The following is a 27,304-nucleotide window of genomic DNA, read 5'->3' as shown; positions in this document are numbered from 1 at the left end:
AACAGATGTTAAAACAGCTCATAAAAGCCAATTATTTCTTTACTATATCAGGTATTTGACATAATAACTCACATCAATTTTAATAACTCTCATATAAAGCGTGGTGAAAAGAAATTTTGTTTCATAATTAGGAAACTTATACTAAAACTTGCTGCAAAAAATCCAACAGTTTGAAAATATGATCTATGCCAAAATAGTATAAAATGATGCCAGAAGTCTTCAAAACAAAACATTTTCCTTCCTAATATTTTCTCTTACTTTATCTCATTTTATGCTTTCTGAAATTGTTGAGACTCAAATTCAAGGGATGCTGGGTTGTTTTGATTTGGCTCCTTCTGTACCTGTTTTTTTTTGTTGTTGTTGTTTGTTTGTTGTTTTTCTCTACCACTGTTATTCTTGGATTTATTTTCTTCCTTAGCATCTGTTTTTTTGACTTGTTTCCGTCTTGTCTTTCTTCATTCTAGTTTTCTTTCCCCTTTCTTATGATCAGCTATACTTCTATGATCTCATTCTTCTTTCTCTGAATCAGAATTCTTCATCATAAACTATCAACTTGTCTTATTCTCAAATAGGAATTCTCTCGTCTGTATTTTCTTCTTCTTCATTTCCACTGTCTTTATAAAAAGCATCTTCAGCAATAGCTTGCATTTGGCCATCAGGTGCATGAAGGAACATTTGTAAATTTTCAAATAAATACATTTTCCATATATTCTGGAGTGTTTTGTTTTGTCATGTTTGAAAGACTAGCACACAGTTTTAAGCCTGGTCCAAAATCTCAAAGTAATCATTATATGGCAACTCACTGATAAACTCACAATCCTGGGCAACTGTAATCTCATATGTAGAATATTGAACAACATTATAAATCATGTATCTATATTCTGAAAGCATCAGAAATGATAAATTGAAAGATTTTATAAGTTCTACATGTTTGAGCATCAGACTGAAACAATCAAGTTTATTGCCAGATAGTGAGTCTGTCCCAAACTCTAACTAGGTTGATGCATCTCCATCACTTTACTGATAATAAGCATATGACTTATCATCCATCTCAGTTCTCATGAGAAAATTGATAGCATAGTGCTTGCCTTTCCTTGTACCAATATCCCTTAAGTTTCCTTCTAGGAATGATGCAGTTGCTACATAATCTATTGAAAAGTTACTTCAACCCGATCACCACAATGGATATCAATCTATAATAATAAAAGTGTAATATGATAATTAGACCGGATGTCCTTCGAGATGAAGCACAGAGGCAAGGGCCGAGACAGAGGTGGCTGCTGCAGTGGGTGGGAGCCAAGGCCCTTGCACGAATTTTGTGCGTTGAGCCTCTAGTATCAATATAAGAGTCTCTGATGATATGTTAGTAATTCAAGGATGGCAAGCACCATATTATCAACATAACAGAATCCTGATGCTTCTGATTTCTTACCTTGATGTAATCCTCCAGCCAATTAACAGCCACATCAGTTTATTGTAAGTATAAGTTCACAGCCCCAGCAACTGAGCCACCAGTTGAGAGCTGACAAAGAGTCCATCAAACATGGGACAATGTTCTCCAACATCAAATATCTGCATATACTTCTTATACTCAGACTCATTATCTGGTCTTATTGAATGTTGCAAAGATTTTTTTCAAAAATAACAAGAAGCATTTGTTGAGAATTTTGTATGTAATGGCATTTTAGATACATCTTTTAAAAAATGGATTTATTGTTGCAAGTATTACAGTTGTCTCCCATTTTCCCCCCATTTGCTGTCCCAACCTTTCATTACACTATTGTCTTATCCATGACATAAAGGCATATAAATATTGGGTTAATCTCTTTCTACCTCCCCACTTCCCTCTGAGATTCCTCAATCTGTTCTATGCTTTCATGTCTCTGGATCTATTTTGTTCATCAGTTTATTTTATTCATTAAATGCCACATATAAGTGAGGACATGTGATATTTGTCTTTCTTTTACTGTCTTATTTTCCTTAGAATAAAAATCTCTAGGTCTTGTCACGCTGTCTCAAAAAGTAAGAGATTTTTTTGTGTGTGTGTGTTTTTAATAGTTGCATAGTATTCCATGCTGTAAATGTACCATATTTTTTTTTAATCCACTCATCTACTGACGAGCACTTGAGCTGTACCAAGATCCTAGTTATTATAAGTAGCACTGCAATGAACATTGGGGTGTATCTTTTCTTTCTGATTGGTGATTCAGGATTCTTATATTCCAGACATGGGATCACTGGATAAAATGGCAGTTATATATTTAAATTTTTTGAGGAAACTTCAACTGTTTTGCATAGTGGCTGCACCAATCTGAATTCCCATCAGCAGTGTACTAGAGTTCCCTTTTCTCCACTTCCTTGCTATCACTTGTCCTTAGTTGTTGACTTGTTATGGAGCTATTATGCCAAGTGTGAGGTGACATTTCATTGTCATTTTAATTTGCATATATCTGACAGTTATTGAATGAACATTTTTTCATATGTCCCCTTGCAATCTGTATGTCCTCTTTAAAAAAGAGTTCTATTTAGGTTCTTTGCCCTTTTTAAAAAAAATGTTTTTATTTCTTTTAGAGAGAGAGGAGGAGGAGAGATGGAGAGAGAGATAGAAAATCAATGAAGAGAGGGAATCATTGATCACTGCCTCCTGCATGCCCCCTATTGGGGATGAAGCCCACAACCTGGGTATGTGTCCTGACTGGAAATCAAACCTGGATGGTTCATGGGTCAAGACTCAACCACTGAACAACACTGGGTGGGCATCTTTGTCCATTTTTTTAGTTGTATTGTCTTCTTTTTGTTAAGTTGATGAGTTCTTTATATATTTTGAAAATTATCCCTTTTCAGATGTATTATTGGCAAGTTTGTTCTCCCAAAATAATGGAATCTATTTTCATTTTGTTAATGGTTTATTTTGCTGTCCAGAAGCTTTTTATTTTGATGTAGCCCCGTTTGTTTATTATTCCCTTGGTTTCTCTCCCTAGGCGATATATTGGTGATAATTCTGCTATGTGAGATGTCTGAGATGTTGCTGCTTATGGCCCTGATTATATAGTGGTTAGTATTTTGTGTTGTGAATGTAGAATTTTGATGTACTAATCACTGTGTTATTTTGTTATTTCTTTAGCAGTGGCTCTATGGGGACTGTGTATTTCCACTTTTCTGTATAATTCATAACTTAGCATCAAGTTATGGGTCATGTAGATTCTATTAGATGCCATAAGATGGCCCTGTCCATAATAATAATTTAAAATATCACAATTGTCATAGTAGCCCTTTATTTTTTGCCACCTCCTTGACAGTACACCGTGGGCATCAGGGCTATAGCCCGGTCTGGGCTCTGGCTCCTCCTGCTTCCATGACTGGGCAAGAAGAGGAAGAAAACTTTTTGAAAGGATCATATGAAACACACTTGAAAGTATAATCTATGACTTATAGCCAGATAAAGAATTGTTGTGTTCATATGATTAATGAAAAGCCCACACATTTCAGGGAGAAGAGGAACAAGAAAGGATAACATAAAATTTATTTGCTAAATAAAGATATCAAAAAGTTTTTCATACTTAATAAAAACTGGCTTTAGTAGTGGAGGTTTTTATAAACCAACTAGAAGCCCAGTGCATGAAATTCATGTCCTGGTACTTTCCCTATGCCTGGCCTGGGATCAGGTCCATTTTTCTCTGCTGCCTGCAGCTGGCCCCGCCCCCTGCCACCACCCACCTCCGGTTCCCCATTTGTCATTGGGTGATCAGGGCCTGCCAGCCAGGGAAAGGGACCGAGAGATGATCAGTGTGCCTCATAGTGACTGGTCAGCGGTCATTTGATCATTCCATCATTGGGGTCAATTTGCATATTGCTCTTTTATTATATAGGATTGGGAAACACTAGAATGAATTGTAGGAACCTACAAAGAAGATACATGAGATGAAGTGCATATTATATAAAATTATAAATATACACTGAGTGGCCAGGTTATTATGACCACCCATCAGTACTTCACTGGGCCACTTTTTTTGCCTTCAATACTGCAACGATTCTTCTTGGCATTGACTCCACGAGATGTTGAAAGGTAATTTGAAGAATCTGACACCACGCCTGATGAATAGCACTGTCCAGTTCTGTGATATTTTATGGTGATGGAACCAGCTGCCTGGTGGCTGTTTTAACTTCGTCCACAAATGCTCAATTGGGTTGAGATTTGGTGATTGTGGGAGCCACCTAAGCAAGGTAAAACCTCCTGCATGTTATTGAAACCACTCCTGCACAACATGAGCACAGTGGCATGGCACATTGTTTTGTTGGAAGAAAGTCATCTCCATTGGGATACAACATCAACATGATAGGATGGACTTGATCAACAACTGTACTTAGGTATGTTGTGTTATTCAGACATTGTTCCACACAAATTAAAATGCCCAAATCATGCCAGGAAAAAATGCCCCGAACCATAACACTGCCCCACCAGCTTGAAGGGTTGTACTTATACATGTGGGGTAAATGCTTTCATGCTGTTTTAATGAAATTCTCACTCTGCCATCTGCATGATACAACTGGAAATGTGATTCATCGGACCACATGACTTTTTTTCCAATGCTCAACTGTCCAATCTTTGTGTTCCTGTGCAAGTTGGAGATATTTTATCTTGGTAACTGTAGACAACAAAGGTGTTTGAACTGGCCTTCAGCTTCCATATCCCATATGATGCAGTGTATGGCTAATTTGCCTACAAACATATATATAGTTTGGTATAGAATTATGTTACTGAAAAAATGAAGTATGCATCAACACAGTATGATAATAAATTATAATCTAGGTCACTAGCCAGATAACCTAAATAAGATTGGCAAATTAGACTAAATTGTAATAGATAGATGGAAGTTCTTTATTCTAACTTGTTTTTAAAAAGACATGATTTTTTTCAATAAGTTAAATCAAAATTGATGACATTAACTAGGAAAAATAATTGTAAAAACAACATAGGAAACCTAAAGAACTATATTATATTTCATATATAAATGTGCTACTCTTTTTACAATATATAAGCATCTAAGGAATTCTTAATAATTATGTATGTAGTGTCCCAGGACATCAGAGCAATGGTGATGTGAGAGAAATCCTTGATCCCTCTCCTTAAAGTTTCCACAATTTGAACAGTAATTCTACAAAGGAGTCCTTGCTTAAAACACAAACACTTTGAGGTATCTGCATATTGAAACACTTAAAGGTGGGTAAGTGGGAGTGAATCAGAAAGGGGAGAAAGAAGAAGAGCTCAGAAAAGACTCAGATACAGCCTGCTGCTCACTGAGGGGTAAAGTGTGGAGAGGGAAGGAATCAGGTGTGGGCAGCATGCCCTTCATCCAGAATAGCAAAGAGATTTGTGAGCATTCCTGCAGGAGTGAGCAGTATGAGCTGGGCTGAGCTCAATGCCATGGGCAGGAATGGAGAGAAGGGGTGCAGCCATGGCTGTCTGGCAATGGCCAATACAGACTGAAACAAAGCCATAGACCCCAGGCCCTGAACTTCTTGTTGGAAAGCAGAGCACATTATCTTCAAGCCCAATAATAGTTTCTACAAAAATATGTTTTCCCTGAGCAAAAGACGCACTCTGCGACTATGGCAACGTCAAGTGGAGGCACTGGAAGAACACCACTGAGGTCTGCTGGTCACCATCACTGGGAAGGCAAAGCAACAAAGGAGACAGATTGGGTTTCTCTAGCTCTCTCCACACAGACACATTGAGACTGCGCTTATGGTGGTCATTCGGCTTCCAAAAACAACACTGAGATTTCAGAAAGTTAGAGCCCATTACCCACTGAGTTTCCCTGTGGAGTTGGTCCCCTGGGATCTGATCACTGTGGGGTACTAACCTTCTTAAGGAACAAAGGTCATCTGCATCACCCAAGGGAGATATGTAAAGTCAGAAAAGTGCAAGAGTGCTAAAAATCTTGTGATTCTGCACCACCTACTCAAAATAATAGAAAGACTTCAATTTACATATACATACTTCCATGGACAGAGAATAAATGTATCAAATACTGTGAAAAACCAAGGTATTGAGGTAACTCAGAAAGAAAATGAAAATATACAGAAAATAAATTTAAAGACATGGAAATATTTTATTTAACTGATAGAGAATTTAAAATGGCAGTTATAGAAGAACTCAACAAAATACAATAAAACATGATAAGCAGTTCAATGAATTCAGAAACCAAATCAATGAAAAAATAAAAGGAGTAGTATGCCAAAGAGATTGAAACTTAAGAAAACAAACAAATAGAAATTCTAGAGATGAAGAACTCAATAAAAGAGATTAAGAATGAACTAAGGAGCTAGAAAATAGAACTGACTGGATAAAGGAAAAACTTAGTGATATCAAAGATAAAAATCTGCAAATTATACAGAAGGAAAAAGAGAAGAACTTGAGTAATTAAAAACAAACAAACAAACAAACAAACAAACAAAAGCAAAAACAGACCGGTTCAGTGGTTAAGTGTTGACTCATGAACCAAGAGGTTGCAGGTTCGATTCCAGGTCTGAACACATGCCCAGTTTGCAAGCTCCATCTCCAATGTGGGGTGCTCAGTAGGCAGCCAATCAATGTTTCCCTCTCATTGATGTTTCTATTTCTCTAGCCCTCTCCCTTCCCTTCTCTCTAAATGAATAAAAACATTAAAAAAAAAAAAAAAGGAAACAACAAACAAACAAAAAAACCTTGATAAGAACTACCTGGCTCTGTCAGAAAGAGTAATATAAGAAGAATAGGCATGCCAGAAGAAGAAGAGATGGAACACATACCCTATTCAAATAGTTGAGGAGAACTTCCCAAATCTACTGTTACAGAAACTGAAGAAGAACCAAGCAATGCTTACTTAGAGAGATGGACTTACACTTTATTATTATGTGTGAGCCGAGAGAAACTATTTCAAATTCCAACCCCAACATGGAGGAACTATCTCTATTTATATGTTTTTACCTTCTTTGTCTCCCAAATGTGGAGTGTTTCCAGTCCCCTTTGCAAGTTCTTAAAGAGCCCTACATGCTGGGGTTTTGAGACCTCAACCAAAAGCTTAGCCTTGAGCCATCATTGACAATTTCATCTGGGGAAGGTTTAGGGCCTCTCTGGAATAGTCTTATTTTCCTTATTATTTAAGCAAGCAAGCATTTACAGAAGCCAAATAGCAGGATTAAAATTTCCAACAGCAGTGTTTATATAAGATGGATGCTTCACTATGGAAGGAGCTAGATCCTCAAATTTAAGAAGCAAACAGAATACCTAGTTACCTCAATCCCAAGAGACCTTCTCTAAGGCATATTGTATTAAAACTATAGAAAATTAATGACAAAGAAAGAATGCTCAAAACAACCAAGAATTTAAAAAAGTAACTTTTAGCTGAAACTGGTTTGGCTCAGTGGATAGAGCATTGGTCTGAGGACTCAAGGGTCCCGGGTTTGATTCTGGTCAAGGGCATGTACATTGGTTGCGGGCACATCCCCAGTGGGGTGTGTGCAGGAGGCAGCTAGTCAATGTGTCTCTCCCATAGATGTTTCTAGCTCTCTATCCCTCTCCTTTCTTCTCTGTGAAAAATCAATAAAATAAAAAAGTAACCTATAAAGCAGTGATTTTCAACCTTTTTTTTTTTTATCTCAGAGCATACATAAACTAATTACTAAAATTCTATGGCAAAGGAAAATATATATATTTTTTGCCAATATGACCAAAAAATCAGTATAATTTTGATTTATTTACACCCTGACAGGTTTTATTGTGTTGGCTGCTGTCATTTTTTAATTTGACGCAGGGGTCCTCAAACTTTTTAAAGTGGGGGCCAGATCACGGTCCCTCAGAGAGCTGGAGGGCCGGACTATATGAACTACTAATTCCTACTGTAACACCTCGGCTGCGCTCACTGCCCAAAAAACCTGGCGGGCCAAATCAGACTCCTCTGCGGGCCGCATGTGGCCCGCAAGCCGTAGTTTGAAGACGCCTGTAAGGGAAAAGAGGTCAGAGCCTCTGACTAAGTAGTCAGGTACTGCATGCTTTAAAACATGCTTGCTGCATGCTCCTATACCCTGGCACACTGTTTGAAAATTGATGCAGTCAAGGAGAGCTTATTGGGTTATCATTGGACTTCTCAGCAGAAACAAGCCAAAAGAGGGTAAAACCAAATATAACAACTGACAGGGGCAGAAACAGAATATTGGGGACCAGCTATAATTGTAAGAAACATTAGTCTTGCTCTCTGAACAGTGATTATTCTGTCCTGATTAAATAAGGCAAATTCTCTCCTGGTTGGTTGTGCAGGAGGGACCTAGGAGCTCACCTGGAAATACGGCCCATCCTGTCCACCTGGGAGCTGCCTATTACCATGGAAAGATTAATAACCTCATTGCAGAATCCAGAGCCACTAACCTTTGAAGACTCCCCAGCCTCTTGCATTTCAGCAAGCCTTTACAAATCTCCAGCCTGCATTACTTGTAAACTGCCCATGTGGCATACCCTTTTGCCTACTTCCCCTCGTTATCTTTGTCCTTCTACCCAATATAAACAACTGGCTTATGGGAAGAGGCAGGGCAGATGGGTGACCTGCTGCTCTCCTATACTGCCAGCAGTATTGGAATAAACACTCAAATAAGATTCAACCTTGTCTCTGTTTAATTGACTCAAGTAGTGTCAGGCAGCCCAGACCCATTGATTGGATGGTTACACAATTACTGAAAGAGAGAAATACAAAAGCAGAGGGAATTTATCTCCAGAAGGCTCTCATTACAAGAAATACTCAGGGGGGGTTATTTTACCTGTAAGAAAGTACAACAGTTCACAAAAGTATGAGTAAGCATTAACAAACTTATAGCATAAACAGAAATAATTTATGAAAACAAAAACATAAAAGGGGAAGTGGTAAAAGTCTGAATTTCCATCCTGTACTCTCCATCCTATCTGAAGAGAGAATTCAGTATATCCATTTTCATGTGTATATAGGTATGTGTGAGTGAGTGTGTGTGTGTGTGTGTGTGTGTGTGTGTGTGTGTGTGTGTGTGTGTTGAGAGCTACACTTTAGAATTTGCTTGAGGGCATTAGTTGGAATAAATATTTATTAAGGGTAAACTACTTCAAGTGGTACTTGTTTGCATAAGTTGTCCTTAGGTGTTAGGTGCTTAAAGTCTCTTTTGGGGATATTGCTTTGCATAAGATGTTTGCATTTAGTGTCCCTTTAGGAGATGTTAATTACTTTAACTGTCATTAAATTGTGAAGATTTAGATCCTGGTAAAGTAATAACCTGGAGTGTGACTGAGAGGAACTTCTGAGATAAATTATGTTTGAATCCTGAAGATTTGTTTTAGGATATATAAACCAGCCACTAGAAGGTAAGTCCTATGGAAGCAAACGTTGTGTCTCATTATTGATTTATATCAACATAGCTACTTATAGAAGACACTTAATTATCTAGTAGATGACTGAATGAGTTAGATGATGGATTTTTGTTTAGAAGTATTCATCTCCTGATTGCTACCCATTTTTGAAATAAAAAGCTCTTAATAATAAAAATATAATTTTTTTACTCAAAATATTCTTTGTACTCTGAAGGACATGTTACATCCACTTCTGGTGCCTCCATCTGGTGCATACTCATCTTTCCCCCCATCTCCATATACCTTACTGTGATGTTTAGTATTATGCATCAGTGGGACTGGGCTATAGTACCAGGTTTTGGTCAAACATCAGTCTAGATATTCTGTAAATTATTTTATATTCTTTTAGTTATGATTAATATTTGAATGGGGAAACCTAAATAAATGCAGTTTATGCTCAACAGTGAGGGTAGCCCTCATTCAATTATTTATCGTCCTTAAGAGAAAAAACCATACTCTCTTTCAGAGAAGAAATTCTGTCTCTATACTGACTTTGAACTCAACACTGCAACATCAGCTCTTGCCAGCCTACCTTGGTAATTCAGACTTGCCATTCTCCACAATCAATTAAGTTTATTTCTTAACAATCTTCCCCATACCCCCCGATTATTGGTTCTGTTTTTCTGAAGAACCTGGACAAATACACTTACCCTAAGTGAGTTTATTGTTGGCAATAAGATGTCTCTACATAGGAAAGGTTAGCATATGAAATGTTTTGTCTCTTAATATTATTAAAATAATAGTATAATCTATATTGTAGTATAAATTTGACAAGGCATTAGAATGTGATAGGAATTATTTCCATTTAACCAGGACAATTTTGTCCAACCCTTCCATTCCCAATTAATAAGATAAGGTATAATAACCATGATGAAATCTTAGGCTAGATCAATGCCAGGTGGTTTTATTTCTACCAACTACTTCAATAATGAAGCCAGATTTCTTCTTAATCACATAGTAATTTAGCAATACATTGGAATAAATTTAGTAAAAATTTAAAATTGTGGAACCTACATATATAAAAGACTAATTTGCTAAGTGTTCCTCTGCTCGTCTGACCAGTCATTATGATGTGCACTGACCACCATGGGGCAGACACTTAATGCAGAAGCTGCTGTGACAGAGAAATGGCAGCACAGACCTGGCACCGACAAAGCAATACTCAGCTCCCACCACGTGGGACACAGGCCTCGCCACCACCTGGGGCAACAGGCACTACGAAGACCCCATGGCCAGCCCAGAAATAGTCTCTGTGGGCATGGGTAATGATGTCATGTAGCAATGTTGTCATGTAGCTTCCTCTCCCTAGTGTAGGGGTGTCGAACTCAATCAGAGAAGGGGCCAAAATCTAAAATCCAGCTTCAATCGCGGGCCGAATGGTTTACTGAACAGTCATAAACTGTCATTGTGATGGAAATGCAGCGGAGTGCAGTGATGACAGCACGGTGCGGGCCACATTGCAAGGCCTGGCGGGATGGATTTGGCCCGCGGGCCTTGTGTTTGACACATGTGCCCTAGTGACTAGCCTCCTTGCATTTTTTTCAGCCCAGCTTTATAACCAAGTGCAAACATTTTACACTGTAACCAAATGTCTGTGAAGTGTTTGCCTGTGCCTCATTTTATTTGATCCTCAGAGAAGTCCTGGAGTAGGTAGATAGGAGATTTGGTGAAATTCTATTTTCTTTTCATTAGCAAGAAAACAGATATAGAAAGTTTAGAAACTTAACTCAACTGAAAAGAAGTAGGAAATGGTGGACCTTGCAAATGACTTCAGGTTTTCTCATTGCACAGACTATAGGCAAACATTGTTGGAGTTAAATATTTTACCCTTTGTTCTCCCTCAGTAATCTACGATAATAATCTGCTTTGTGTTGCTGATAATTACCTGAAAGAGAAGTTGGGGTGCTTCGCTGGGCCGGAAAAAGTTTAGCTAAATCAAAAAGTAGATCTAACTAAGGAAGTTTATTCCATATATATAAAAGGCTAAGTTGACTTGTGCATGCACGATACATATAAAGCTCTCGCTGGCGCCAATTGCACATCTGTGTTTTCAGTGGGAAGATGTTCCCTGAAGTTGTGCATTGCAGAAGCCCTATTGACAAATCAAAATTTAAAAGAAGGAATTGTTATTATCTGTTTTTATTTTATTATGCCCTGATATATTGAATATTAGACAAAATTTATTAGACTCTAAGAGTCCATCAATCCTATAAAATTTTAGTAATTGAATTCCATGATAAAAATGATAGCACAGTGGTTGAGTGTGGACCCCTGCATCAATAGGTCATTGGTTCTATTCCAGGTCAGGGCACATGGCCAAGTTGTGGGCTTAATCCCCCCATAGGGGGTGTACAGGAGGCAAATGATGGATGTTTCTCTCTCATCCATGTTTCTAGCTCTATGTTCCTCTCCCTCTCTTAAAAAAAAAAATCAATTAACTTTTTTTTGGAAAAATACCTTTTAATGTTTTTATGTTATGCTCTGTATTTCACTATCATTACTGACCTATTACTCTTATTAAGATAGAATTTTCTTTTCCTCCACATTCTCGCCAGCACTTTGTTGATTTATTGATGATATCCATTCTGACAGGTGTGAGATGGTATCTCATTGTTGTTTTGATTTGCATCTCTGGGATGATTAGTGACTTTGAGCATTTTTTCATATGTCTCTTAGCCTTCTGTATGTCCACTTTCAAAAAGTGTCTATTTAAGTCCTTTGCCTGTTTTTTGATTAGGTTGTTTATCTTCCTTTGTTAAGATGTATAAGTTCTGCCAAAACCAGTTTGGCTCAGTGGATAGAGCGTCAGCCTGCGGATTTAAAGGTCCCAGGTTTGATTATGGTTAAAGGCATGTACCTTGGTTGTGGGCACATCCGCAGAAGGGGGTGTGCAGGAGGCAGCTGATCGATGTTTCTCTCTCATCAATGTTTCTAACTCTCTATCCTTCTCCCTTCCTCTCTGTAAAAAAATCAATAAAATACATTAAAAAAAAAAGATGTATGAGTTCTCTATATATTTTGGAGATTAGGCCCTTATCAAAGATAACATTGGTAAATATATTCTCCCATACAATGGGTTTTTCTTGTTTCATTGATGGTTTCTTTTGCTGTGCAGAGCTTTTTATTTTGATATAATCTCATTTGTTTATTTTTTCTTTAATTTCCATTGCCCTAGGAGCTGTATTGATAAAGACATTGCTACAACATAAGTCTGCTATTTTGCTGCCTATGGATTCTTCTAAGATTTTTATGGTTTCCTGTGTTACATTTAAGTTCTGTATCCATTTGAGTTTATTTTTGTGTATTGTGTAAGTTGGTGATCTAGTTTTATTTTTTTGCATGTGTTTGTCTAATTTTCCCAACACCATTTATTGAACAGACTGTCTCGATTCCATGGTATGCTCTTGCCTCCTTTGTCACATATTGATTGATTGGCTGGATCTATGTCTGGGTTCTCTGTTCTGTTCCATTGGTCCATGTGTCTGTAAAGGCCTGGGTCCTGGGTATGGGAGGAAAGTTGGTACCAGCAGTCAGGGGAAGGAAGGCCTATTGTACAAATCTTCGTGCAATGAGCCTATAGTATAAGATAATTCTTTAGAACTTGATATCTCGAAAAATTTTCTTCTGAATCCTTCTTCAGTTTTTAAATCACTGGTATCAGAAAAAAATAAAAACACTCGCTTCAATTCAGATCTGCCCTTTCAGAAAGATATTTCTCATACCCTACAATATCTCCACTTCTTTGTGACCTCTGACATAGTATTCTCTAGGGAAACTAGAGAACCAAATCACTCCACAAAGATAATACTTTATGCTAATAGAGTGCCCATTATTTCCCAAGTTTTAAATTTACTACTTTTTACTACTTACATGAATTATCTTTTAAAATAATATGATGTGGCACATATTTTTATTATTACAAATGTACAGCATAAATATATAAATACAATCCTGAGGTCATATTTTTGATTAAACTAAAGTGCTGGGTTTTAAACCCTCACTGTTGATCTCAGGGCCCTTCTTATAAATGGCTGCACCAAGAATCAAGTACAGCCTGGAAACTCAGCAAAATGGTTAGCAAAAAAATGCATTACCTTTTAATTTATTTTAATAGCTTAGTGGTTTTGTTGACTAGGCAATTAATGTATATGTTTTATCAAATATATCACCATAGAGAATTAATTAATATATATCTGTGATTAGCAAAATGTGGCCACAGGGAAAAATCTGGCCTCTTGACTGTTTTTAAAAATAAAATTTTAGTGGAACACAGCACATTTATTAATTTAGTTGTTGTCTATGGCTATGTTTGCACCACATGGCAGAATTTAGTAGTTATAGCAGGGACCATATGGACTACAAAGTTTACAATAATTGCTATCTAACCATTTACAAAAAATGTTTCCTAACATCTGATATAGATTTATTTTATGTCCTATAAGACTATACAGAAACTACTTAGCTTTAAAATAAGTTATATTATAAAACTGAAGACACCTTTATAACCTACCAATAATTTAAAAAATATTACATAATCATATTTAAAGAGTGAATTATCTTTCTTATCTTTCTGTAAAAGTGACATTCAAAAATTTTGTTATATCCTATATAATAAAAGAGTAATATGCAAATTTACTGAACTGAGGAACAACCAATTGCTATGACACACACTGACCACCAGGGAGCAGAAACTCATATAGTATATTTCATATTCTTCCTATGAATACATGTATAGTAGTTTTTATCAAGCAATACACAAGTCTCTGTTTTTAGAGAAAGTTTAGGGAACTATGGCAGATAACTGCCTCCATTTTCTATTACTCATTTCTGTGATAGTCCAGACTATTTTCAAATAGTTCATTTAGTAATGATTGAAAAAATCAACATTGAGTGTTGCTTCAGCTGTTACTTGGCCACTCATCTAAAACTTTAACTAAAAAGAGTTAAAATGTAACTATCATGCTTGTGAAATACAATCAGATCCTAGCCAATTGTGAACAGATGAGAAAATCAGAGGGGACATTTTAAAGGGTTACTTTTTTTTTTTTTTTTTAATATATAATTTTATTGATTTTTTTACAGAGAGGAAGGGAGAGAGATAGGGAGCTAGAAACGTCAATGAGAGAGAAACATCGACCAGCTGCCTCTTGCACATCCCCGCCCGCAACCTATATACATGCCCTTGACCGGAATCGAACCCGGGACCTTTCAGTCCGCAGACCTATGCTCTACCACTAAGCCAAACCGGCTTCGACGACTTTTTCTTTAAGGAAATAGAAGAAAGAAGAGACATACAATTTTAAAAATACATATTTTATGGCTTTATTTTAAATCCATATCACCAAAAACAAATTCCTTCACTGCACTGAATAATAACATACTAAGCTTAAAGGAAAATGCAGCCATTTGTTTGAGGAGCTAGTAAAAATCCCTGGATAATTACACTTTGTTATAAATTGCTTTCTATGTGTATTAAATACTGATTTCATTTTCTGGTGCTGAAACATTTCTTCTTGAACTCCTAAATTTCATCTCATAAAGGTATCAACATTCTGCATCTCCGTATGCATTTCCACCACAAATAATGTGAATTGATCCTATTTTATAAGTTACATGAGCCTCTACAATTATAAAACCTGATTCAACCGGTGATACTTGTATATTTTATCCTGAAAAGTTGAAAGAAATATAGATACAGCTTTTAGACCAGAAAAATTATTAAGGTAAAATCTCAGAATTACACAGACCTTGGTTGTATGTGTAAAATTTTTTTTGAATTTACTTACAAACCAAGCTTTGTTCTCCTTCTAATATAATGTTAATATTTTTAGTTGCAATTTCAAACCCATATCAACTAATGTAAACTAATTCAGGACATAAAGTTTAAAACATATTTTATTAAAGTATTATCTGTGTAGTGCCACTATTTTACATTTTGAGTTTTGTTTTAAACTACAGATTTTATTTATTTTCCTAGAATCCAAGCAAAGTCCTTTATCTCAAGCTAAAACAAACAAAAAATGTACATAATCTATTTAGGGAAGCTATGAAGGATTATTTGTAAGTAGTAGATAAAATGAAGTGCTTTTCATTACATTTTAAATATATGATAAACAATGTATACCTAAGTTTGCTGATTTTAGATAAAGAAACTATTTGTGTATTTGGTCTTTTTATAATGGTTAATAATTTATAATATATCTTGATGTCTACTTTAATTTTATACAAAAATGTGATAAGGAGAAAAGTAACTTGGAAGCAAATTATTATATTTAGCATTTATTTTCAAAACATATCATTCTGATTTATACAAAGTTCAATTTACAATTTCTTAGCCCTCCTAAACAACTCATCACATCTATCACAAACATTAGTATTTACATTTAGGGAAAGCTCATTTTTCTAATCCTTTACTTATTTCACCAAAATAGGTATATATGAATTTTCATATGAATTTTGTGCATATATATATATATTGCATTGATTTGGCTTAAAATATTTGTTCTAGTGTATACATTCACATCTTTAAAAGAAAGGCTTTCATATAGTATATTTCATATTTTTACTATGAATCCATGTATAATACTTATCAAGCAATACACAAGTAAGTCTCAGACAATATCCTAAGGGCTTTACAAATCATTTACAATTTGTCAATGATTACACTCTGGTTACATTACCAGGCATTGCCATTACATTATCAGATATGGAAAAGGGAAAGTGAAATAACTTCAGTTTCTGGTGAATCATACAAAAATGCCAGGCTTTCTCATTACATTGAATTTCGTTGAGGATTTCATGTTTATTTCTATGCAGTTAAGATTAAGCTGCTGCTCCCTAAACCTCTATTATAAACAAGGAAGGAGTGCAGAGAGTGAACACACATACAGACTTTGAAGTTAGACTTTCTTAAGTCATATTCTAGGTTATGCCACTGATTAACTCGGGCATACAGTAGATAACGATTTTGAATTTCACATTCCTTATCTAGTAAACCAAATTAGTATAATAGATTAAATAAAATTAAAAAATTCTATTCATTTATAACACTGTGAAGCAATTAATATAATGTTCTGTATTTATATTTACAATACCTGATCTGCTATCATGTTAAGCATCAAGTCCACTTAAATTTAAGTTTTATTATTTGTTTTAAATTAAGCAAAAACAAAACAAAACAATTTCTAATTAGCCTTTATTTTCTCTACAGAATTAATGCCAAGAAAGCTAGAGTAGTAATTTTAGATGATTAATTGAGTTCTAAATTTATGAGTTAATACATTATAAAAGTATAATTCAACACTCTATTGTTTTTGTTTTATATTTTGGGGGCAGGAATAATCATTTATTCACTTCTATAAGTTTGTTTCTGGGCTTTTTTTCTTCTTCTTAGAATTTCATGGAGCTTGGACACATTTTATGTTCTCAAAATACATTTGAATGCTGAATAAATAAATAAAAACTATTTAAATAAATGATGTCCAAACCAGTTTTACTAAAACTAGAAAACAAAGAACATTGTAAAATATTTTTAAGCAGTGGCCCTGGTGTCAGGCTGCTGGGGTCCAAGTTTTACTTACCAACTCTGTAAATGGCTGAGTTGCCTACTGTTGTATTCAACTTTTTCTTCTGCAATGAATAACCCCTAAATATCAATAGCTCACTGACACAGATCTTTATACATATAATTGATTTTTTACAGAGAGGAAGAGGGATATAAAGTTAGAAACATCGATGAGAGAGGATCATCAATCAGCTGCCTCTTGCACACCCCCTACCAGGGATGTGCCCGCAACCAAGGTACATGCCCTTGACCAGAATCGAACCTGGGACCATTCAGTCCGCAGGTCGATGTTCTATCCACTGAGCCAAACCGGTTTCGGTACTGACACAAGATCTTGATTCTACAAGTTGACTTGGGCTGAGGTACTGTTCTGCTCTGCGGGGTCCAAATGTGTCTGACTCCAGCACCTACATTGTGTGCAGATGTTCTTTTTTATTTATAATATGTTTTTATAGATTTCAGGAGAGGGCAGGAGAGTGAGAGAGAGATGGAAACATCAGTGATGAGAGAGAATCATTGATGGGCTGCCTCTTGCATGCCCCACGTGGGGAATAGAACCCACAACCAGGGCATGTGCCCATACCCGGAATTGCACTTCATCCTCTTGGTTCATAGGTCAATGCTCAACCACTGAGCCATTCCTTTCAGGAAGTCAGAACTCAGTGCATAATCCTTGTGTTTTATAACATTTTGTTTTCACATTCTTCATCAAAGTTTGAGAGGACAAAAATAGCATCTCCTATAGTTTCACTTTCCCAAGAGAATTACTTCCTTGAAACTCTTTGTTTTTTTCTTCAGTTATATTCTATGGTTGCATTTGTTCTCATTAACAGTGAAATGACATTTCTTTCTAAGTGCTCTTCTGAAGAGGGGACAAAGTAAAACTTCCCTGAACTTCCCATTGCCTCTGCCATACATTCTACATGCACTTGGGCATTGTTGCATTTGTAATCTACACTAGTAAAAGAGAAAGATGCAAATTTACTATACCTTCGTGATGCCCACGAGCCGATCAGGAGTGGGTATACAAATTAACCCAACAAAGATGGTGGGTTAATTTGCATATGCAGGCACCAAGCGGCTGGGGATGAAGTAGACATCCCCAGTGGCAATGTCGCAGCCGTTCTGCACCTCCCCAGCTGCTCCAGGCCTCTGGGCAGTGTGGGAAGGCTGGAATGAAGGTAAAAATACAGCTATGAGCTGGAGCAAAGGCGGTGCCAACAGGGAAGGAAGGCCCTTTCTTGTACAAATATTCATTTATTGAGTCTCTAGTCTATTGTATATATATAAAATCCTAAGCCACCAAACAACTGTATGACAGGTCAAGTGGTTTCTATGATGGGCACTGGCCACCAGGGGGAAGACACTCAATGTCAACCTCCTCTGTGGGCCAACCTCTGGCAATCACTCCCTCTAGCTGGCCAAACTTCAAGGTCCTTTCCCCAAGCTTCCCCCCACCCATGGATTGGCCCCAAGCACTAGCTAGGCTGAGGGACCCCACCCATGCACAAATTTGAGCACTGGGCTTCTAGTAATAAAATTTTTTCAAAACACCCCTGAGATGAAGAAGAGCCTTTATCTAGATTGCTCAGTTTTCAACCGAGTGGGGCAGAGGGCGGGAAGGATGTTTCCTTCATAAAAAGTTTTGAATGTTAATCCACATTATAAGGTGGCAAAAAATGTTGATTACTTTTTTTCTGAGTCAAAATAATTTGACACCTAATGAAAAATAGAATATTTTTTTCTTTCAAGTTTCCATTTTTCAGTCTGAACTCTATCCTCCAACGCTATATTGAGTTTGCTGTTTTTTTCCTGAGCAGGATGCAAGGGTGGTTTCTTTCCTAGGTCCTATTCTAGGTCAATTCAAAGAATAAAGCCACGAACAAAAGGTGGTAGATAAAAAAGGGTGGAATTTATTGGAAACAAGTACAGACTCCTACATAGGGAGAGGGTCCCAAGGGAGGACCAAAACACTGAGCTCCTTTTTTGCTAAGGTTTATAAAGTCTGCAGCTCTTTGTCCTTGATATTCCCTTCAGCTTCAAAGCTCAAATCTCATGTGAAGCCCCCATGTTTTCCGCCCTTTTCAGTGGTACAATTCTCTATCTCCTGTGAAAATCTGTTTTTCTCTTTCTCCCATTTGTCAACATTTCTCCATCCCCTGTGAAAATTTGTTTCCTCTTTCTCCCCATTCCCTGTGTCTTTTTCTTATCTTCTGTGAATGGATGTCTTCCTCTCCCTCTCTCCCCTTATCCTGTGGGTCTCTCTCTCTCTCTCTCTCTCTCTCTCTCTCTCTCTCTCTCTCTCTCTCTCTCTCTGTCTTTTGGCAACCCCAAGCCCTCACCTTTGCAATCATCCCCTCTAATTCCTAAAACTCCCTAAACCTGCCTATTTTACACCTGAAACTCCTTTCAATATTATACCCTAGCACCATTATTTCATATTTAGAATAAGGGGAAGGGTACGTACTTCTGTCCACATATGAAAATGAGGTTTCATTAGTTGCTTTCCAGCAGACGCTTCCTCCAAACACACTAAATCCATGGGAGCTCTTGTATGCTTCCTTATCCCCACATGCCTTGATTCATCACCCTGCATCTTTCTACTTTACTGTCAGATACAGGAGCATAAAGGTCTGTTCTGCTCCTGGGACTACACTTTCCACTGCCTCCCTCTAAGTCTAAGGAAAGCTCTCCTTGCACTTGAAGAAAGCCTTGTACTTCATCCTTCATCCAGAATATCAGCTGCTACACTCACACCTTCTGTTTCTTGCTTTTCCAACATAAAATTAGACCTTAGATCTTCAACTTCCTATAATGAAGGTCAAAAAACCTTAAAGACAAATTTGCCGAGACCAGTTTGGCTCAGTGGATAGAGCGTCGGTCTGCGGACTGAAGGGTCCCGGGTTCGATTCCTGTCGGGGGCATGTACCTTGGTTGCAGGCACCAAGGTACCCGGTGGGGGTTGTGCAGGAGGCAGCTGATCAATGATTCTCTCTCATCGATGTTTCTGACTCTCTATCCCTCTCTCTTTCTCTCTGTGAAGAATCAATAAAATATATTTTAAAAAAAAGAAGAAAGAAAACCTTAAAGACGAATTTTACTTTCCACTGTAATACCTTTCACCCAGCCCATTGAATGCCAAATGGTTTCTTACTTAAATGTGGGAGTGAAGGGTAGCAGTTTAGGAAAAATGGGAAGTTCACTTAAAAAAAAATATCTCACATCCGATTTCTTTGAATTCTTTATTGAAATTTACTTTCAAACATTTCACCCTCTGATGTGCATCTCCTATTCTCCTATTTCAGTGTTCCTGAATTTCCCTGTTTTAAATGTTTCACCTCATTAAGACATTTTATTTATTGGTTCTCTCTGCTACATATTTTATTTTTTGCCTATTTGTATCTCATGATCATTTTTTAAATCATTCATTTAAAAATATTCTCAACACCTTTGGCTTTTCTTCCATGTGATTTGACTGGCATTCTTAATCTTTATTGAATTGAACTGTCCTTTGGCAGCTACTACTAGTAAAATCCTCTTTTTTTGATCAACAACCTTGGATAATTATATTGCCTCACCTTTTCTCAGTCTGATTATAGTCTCAGATAATCTCACTCATTTGCTCCCATTCTCCTTTGTTAAAATGGATCAAAGGTCCTTCCTCTTGTTAAAGGCCAGCCAGTTCCTCCATCCTTTCCTGTATATATTTTATTGTTTCTCTGCATCTTTTCCTAAATTGTCAATCTTTACTAGAGTGTATGTCTCATCATGGAAACTAGGTTTTTCTACTTATCCTATCTAATAAATAGGTAGTATGCAAATTTGCCATCACACCCTCACAAGATAGCTGCCTACAACCAAACTGGCATGGGGGTTAGTTAGGGACAACCAAACAACTGAACAGCAGGCTGTGTGGGGTGACCAGGCTGGCGAGGGGGCTAAGAGGAGTGACTAAGTCAAAGGGGGGGGGGGCAGTTGGGGGCAGCCAGGCCAGCAGGGGGCCAGTTGGGGGAAATTAAGCTGGAAAGGGGGAGGCATTGAAAGGCAACTAGGCCAGCAGGGAAAAAGTTGGGGACAACCAGGCTGGCAGGGGGTCAGTTCGGAGTGACCAGGCTGGCAGGGAGGAGGCACTGGAGGCTACCTGGCCAGCAGTTGGGGGCAGTTAGGGGCAATCAGACCAGTGGGGGAGGGGCAGTTAGGGGTGACCAGGCAGGCAGGTGAGTGATAAGGAACCAGCAGTCCAGGACTGTGAGAGGGATTTCCCAGATTGGAGAAGGTGCAGGTTGGGCTGAGGGGAACCCCTCACCCTGTGCACAAATTTTGTGCATGGGGCCTCTAGTAAGTAAATAAATAGGTATTCAGTAATACATAAATTAATAAACCTTGTGCTTTCCTCACATGTTCTTTCACCTACAGTCCCATATCCTTTTCAATTCACAATAAAAGTTCTGAAAAATTGTGTACCCTTGCTTCTTCACTTCTATATCATTGGGTTGCTCTTCAGTCTTTTGCACTCAGATTTTCATCAGGAGCGTTCCTCCAAAATTGCTGTACTTCAAGTCATAAAATGGTTTGCACCCTTCAAAATGTAATGGTGAAATGTATCCACATTTTATAAACTCTTCCCAAGACTTCCTTACCCATTTCCTGCCTTACTTTTTTCTTAAAACTATAGACTACAACAAAGCTTTTATGTTTTATATTTTTTCTTCTGTCTTGTCTGCTTCCCTTCTCCAGAATATTGTCTCAATAATTACAGAAATGTTTACCCACTCTTTTTACTGTTGCTTCTCTTGTCCCTAAAGAATCACTAGTGCAGGAGAGATTTTAAGTTTATATTCTTTGTGGAAAGACTGGAGATTCTGTCTTTAAATAACTAGCTCATTAGATTTATTGACCACTACTGAAACATCTTTTTCTCTCTTGGCTTCTAAGATAATACAGGATTTTATTCTCTATTTCAAAGATTTCAACTTTTCAGTGTCCTTTGTTGAGTTATTGTTTCTCATTTTATTTCAAGGTTTAAGGTTATATCCTGGGTATTATTACATATATATATATATATATATTTTTTTTTTTTCCCCCAGTAATGTTATTTTATTTATTTATTTTTATTTATTGATTAAGGTATTATATATGTGTCCTTCCACCCCTCACCCCCCTGGTGTCTATGTCCATTGGTTAGGCTTATATGCATGCATACAAGTTCTTTGGTTGATATCTGCCCCTTACTCCCACCCTCCTCTGCCTTCCCTCTTAGGTTAGATGGTCTAATTGATGTTTCTCTGTCTCTGGATTTGTTTTTGTTCATTAGTTTATGTTGTTCATTATGTTCCACAAATGAGTGAGATCATGTGATATATATATATATATATATAATTTTTTCCCCCCTGACTGGCTTATTTAACTTAGCATAATGCTCACCAGTTCTATCCATGCTGTTGCAAATGGTAAGAATTACTTCTTTTTTACAGCAGCTTAATATTTCATTGTGTAGATGTATCACTGTTTTCTAATCCACTCACCTGCTGTTGGGCACTTAGGCTGTTTTCAAATCTTAGCCATTATATATTGTGGTGCTATGAACATAGGGGTGCTTATATCCTTTCTGATTGGTGTTTCTAGCATCTTGAGATATACTCCTAGAAGTGGAATAGCTGGGTCAAATGGGAGTTCCATTTTTAATTTTTTGAGGAGACTCCATACTTTTTTCCACAGTGGCTGCACCAGTCTGCATTCCCTCCAGCAGTCAACCAGGATTCCATTTACTCTGCATCCTCCCCAGCTCCCCAGCTCCCCAGTATTTTATTTGTATCTATAATAACAGTTAATTAAATACAAATGATTTAAAATTAATATTCCCATCCAGACACTTCCTAATTTCTCCACATGTGTGTATTTATCTGACTACTTGACCAACCTCCTTAAATGTTTTTAGGCACTTTAAATTTAGCATGATCATGATAGAAAGCTTGATTTTTTTTTCCTAATCTATTCCTCATTCAGCATACCCCATCAGAGTAAAAGATACTACCTTACACCTGGCAAAAACAAGCATCCATGAATTCTCTGTGATTGCTCATATACATTCACATTTACATGAGGCATCATTAGAAGTAGTTAGTGTGATACATGGTTATAAGCTAAAATGTTAAGCCCCCACTTCTTATACACCCAAAGTATATAAAATGTGTTCACCTGTCACTTCTTAACTGCCATTTCACTAACTCAAACTATATTACCTTTAATTCAAAACCATTATATCTTGCTATTCCTGTTCTTTTTTTTCTATTATTTCTTCTCTTTGCTGAATAGCTAAAGGGTGTGTTAAAACATAAAAATTGATATTGTGACCTCCATGTTTAAATAGCTTCCAACTGATTTGGAAAGAACAAAAAACAAAAAAACAACAAAAAAAACAACAAACACAACTTTTTGAAAGTTTGCAAAATCTTCCTTGATCTGGAGTGTGAGCTCTTTTTAAAATTTATCTTGCACTTCCCTTAGTGTGCTTGCTGAGCTCAGGTACATTGTTTTTCTAGCAGGTCCTAAAAGAAGCAATATTTTGGGGAGTGGGCTTTGGTGTACTTGAATTTGTTTTTCTATATGCCTGTAATCTTCTGCTTTCTACTCTCTTCATGGCAGATTCTTCATTTTACAAATCCCAGGTAAATATATCCTTTGTGGGGATCCTTCTCTGACAAATAAGTTCAAATATTAGCTTCCCATTATTATTTCTAGGAAATAGAATGCTTACTTCTTAGCACATCAAAAGCTGTACATTTTTAATCTGATTTTCTTTATTGTCTACAGCTAAATATAGTATCAATTATATTTTAGCCAGACCATGTCTTTCATATTCACAGTAGAATCACAATGCATAACTTCATACTTAGTATAAGCCATAGATTATTAACTAGTTGATAAGTAAAATAATAAAAACATTTTTATAATAATATTTTATAATGATAGTTTAGAAAACATTTCATAGCTTCTGCCTAGGTAATTTATATTCATGAACTATTTAACACTCCTGGACAGTAGACCTATTTAGCCATCCTATCTAATAGAAGAGTAACATGCAAATTGACCATACCTCCACTACACCCACAAACCACACCCACCAGCCAATCATGAGCAAGTATGAAAATTAATCCAACCAAGATGATTGTGACCACTAAGCTGCAGCAAGCAAAAGGCTTGGGTTTCCCAGGCAATGGAGAAAGCCAAGCTTCCCACACATGTGGGCTGGCCATGAACTCCACTCAAGGCTACAAAATTTCAAGTATAGAAGATAAATAAATCCCAACACAAATGGCAGCAGCCACAGAGCTGGAAAGAGCAGGAGGCTTGAGTTGCCCATGGCAATGGAGAAAGCCAAGCTTCCTGCACACTCTGGCCTTCCCTGGCCTCTGCTCAAGGCCAAAATAGAAAAAAAAGTTTCAATTATAGAGGATAAGTAAATCCCAGATACCAAGGCCTCCACTTGGGTTACTGGGGGGATGTTGCCAGACTGCAAACCATCACAGTCCCCTCAGCCCATGCTCCAAGGGAACCCCAAACTTGATGTGGGACACCCTTCAGGACAAACCAGATGGCATCCACATGTGCATCAGGCATCTGTCCTACCTAATAAAAGTATAATATGCAAATTTACCATCACTCCAATACACAAGATGGCTGCCCCGATGTGGTCAAAGATGCTGTCCCCATGTGGACACAAGATGGCCAACACAAGATGGCCAGCAGTAGAGGGGAGTTACGGACCAACAGGCTGGCAGGGGAGTGGTTAGGGGGTGATCAGGCTGGCAGGCAGAGCTGTGGAGAGCCAGCAGTCCTGGGTTGTGAGAGGGATGCCTGACTTTCCATTTAGGCCTGATCCCAGAGGTTCAGCTAAACAGTTTTACTGTCCAGAAGATTGAGCCTAAATGGGAATTTGGACATCCCTGGAGGGATCCTAGACTGGAGAGGGTGCAGGCTGGGCTGAGGGACACTCCTTCTGTGCAAGAATTTGGTGTACTGGGCTTCTAGTATTTTTTATAGCAAAACCAGTGCTCAAAAATTTTAGCTAATGGCCTCTAGGGAGAAAATGATCCAGGCATGGTATGAATTCAAAGATTTATAGTATAGTGTATGATTATAAGCTTAAATTTCAAACAGCCACATCTACAAAAGTCAATATTATTGAAAGAACTTTTACCCTTCATCCCATTTCACATCTTTATTCTTTCTTTTTTATATTCATGGTAAAGGAGAGTACTTTTAACAATTGACACACATTGATATGTGAAGATTGTTATAAATATTTTAAAATGCTAAATTGGAACTTTGAAAAGCATTCCATGGCAAAACTTACTTCTTATATCAAAGTATGGTTATAACTTGCTTATCCATCATTTTAGATGAAACTGAGATGGTAGTTAATCAACTGTTCTGGTTAAATTAAACTTTATTTATGTTGTTTTAAATTGTTCTGTTACCCATTGTTCTAAAGCTTATAATAAAAAAAAAAACTTGGAAAAATGGAAATCAATTTTCTTTGTACAGTACTACAGTCTTTGCAACATACATTTATCTAACTTTTCAACATATGTGCATGCATAAGAAAGGGTCCTTAAAGTCCAGATATCTATAGCTTTCTCTAAAAATGATTTGTTTTCTCTCTTTTGATACATTTCACAATCACCATTACATTTTACAGTAAAGAGCTGCATGTCATAAATTCTAGAAAAGTTTCCATGAAATTAGAGACATCATGAAATGGAAGAGACCTCAAGATTTTTGGTTTATCTCTATACTCAGTGCAGGATCTATTTCTGAAATAAACATTTAAAGTAACTATTCATTTTCTATTTGCATTCTTTTAGTGAATAGATATTTAAAATTAAAAGACATAAAATAGTAGCTTTGATTTAGCACTAAATTCTGCTAGATAGACTATCAGGTAAGTTGTCATAGATGTTACATAATTAATTTTCATAACACTCCAACAAGACAAATGTGATTAACTACATTTTTCATGTTAAAGAGTTTATTTCTCAAGATCTTTCTTTTTGTTTTTATTTGAAAGAAACTGTGGGTATATAGAAGCAGTGTGTGAAAAGGATAAAATAAGATTCATTGATAACACTCAAGCCCACACATATACATACACACACATTCCCACATGCATTATACCTCCTCCAATGCATTCATCACCCCAAAAGGGTGGGCTGATAAGAGAGAATTAGATTCTAAAAATTAAAAAAGATATAGTGGTATAATTAGAAAAAGTTTAGTAGTCAGTGTCCCATAACAAGAACATTCTATTAAGGCATTCCCATGTTTAACTGTGTATTCTCCCCTGCTTTTGCATCTTAATGGACAAAGCGTGCAGTTTAAAAGCCTAATCACATGACTTTGGCTTCCAATCAGCTTTCTAAGGATCTTATCCCTATATATAAAAGAATAAGCTATACTTACCACATATTGTATAAGACTACATATAAGAACATAAAAAAGTTAAAAATTATGACCAGTAATAAAACAAACAAAAAAAAATTAAGGGTAAGTATAATAAACCAAAGGGTAATACATCAATAATATAAGAATAGAAAGCTTCATAAGAGAAATACTAAAGGATAGCAGCCAGCTTTTTAAAGTATAAAAAATCAGTAGAATGTTGAAAAGGAAAATATCTCAAAATGAAAAAAAGTAAAATAAAAAGGAAAGAATGTGAGTTAGAAGCTATAAACTTAGAGGACTAATTCATAATAACAAAACATGCATGATAATAAATTACAAGATAATTAATAAAATAAGCATAAAAATTTACTCAGCACATATATTAGGGAGAAAAACTCCACATTAAAATATATCATTTTGAAATTAAAATAAAGCAAATAAAAGTTATCTCAAATCCAAAAATAATACTTCGTCACCTTGATAATAATGTCAAGACTAACTATAATATAACAATTTATTATAAAAGCATTAAAATCGGGCTGATTATTTTTCTAATGAGCTTTGCTGTGAGCTAGTAACCATGTTGTTCTTAACAAGTTACTTTGGACATGTTCCAGTAAAATAAGAAAATAAACTTAACACAGAAAGTGTCAAAACACAGAGAATAGCTAAAAATCTGTTCAGTAGGCTAAAAGAAAATCAATGAGCATGAGAGTAACAAGGTGGCATTGACTGAATCAAAGATTTTGAAGACAAAGAGTAAATCTAGAGATCTGGCTAAGCCTTTGGGCAAACTCTAGAAATAACAACAACAAAATGGTATAAGGAAATGAATTATAGTGCATTAATTGGCTTTTAAATAAAAATATATACTTGATAGCAAAAGT

General features: G+C 36.6%; 1 pseudogene; it reads right to left on the bottom strand.

Annotated features, from left to right (window-relative positions):
• Nucleotides 1-989: 989 nt before the first annotated feature.
• The window catches only part of LOC118729638, a 77,272-nt pseudogene continuing 50,957 nt past the window's right edge, over nt 990-27,304 (bottom strand).

This window comes from Pipistrellus kuhlii, unplaced genomic scaffold (assembly GCF_014108245.1).
Source record: "Pipistrellus kuhlii isolate mPipKuh1 unplaced genomic scaffold, mPipKuh1.p scaffold_m20_p_3, whole genome shotgun sequence".
NCBI lineage: Eukaryota > Metazoa > Chordata > Mammalia > Chiroptera > Vespertilionidae > Pipistrellus > Pipistrellus kuhlii.
The sequence above is the reverse complement of the archived record's forward strand: the minus strand, read 5'-3'. Positions and strand labels throughout refer to the sequence as shown.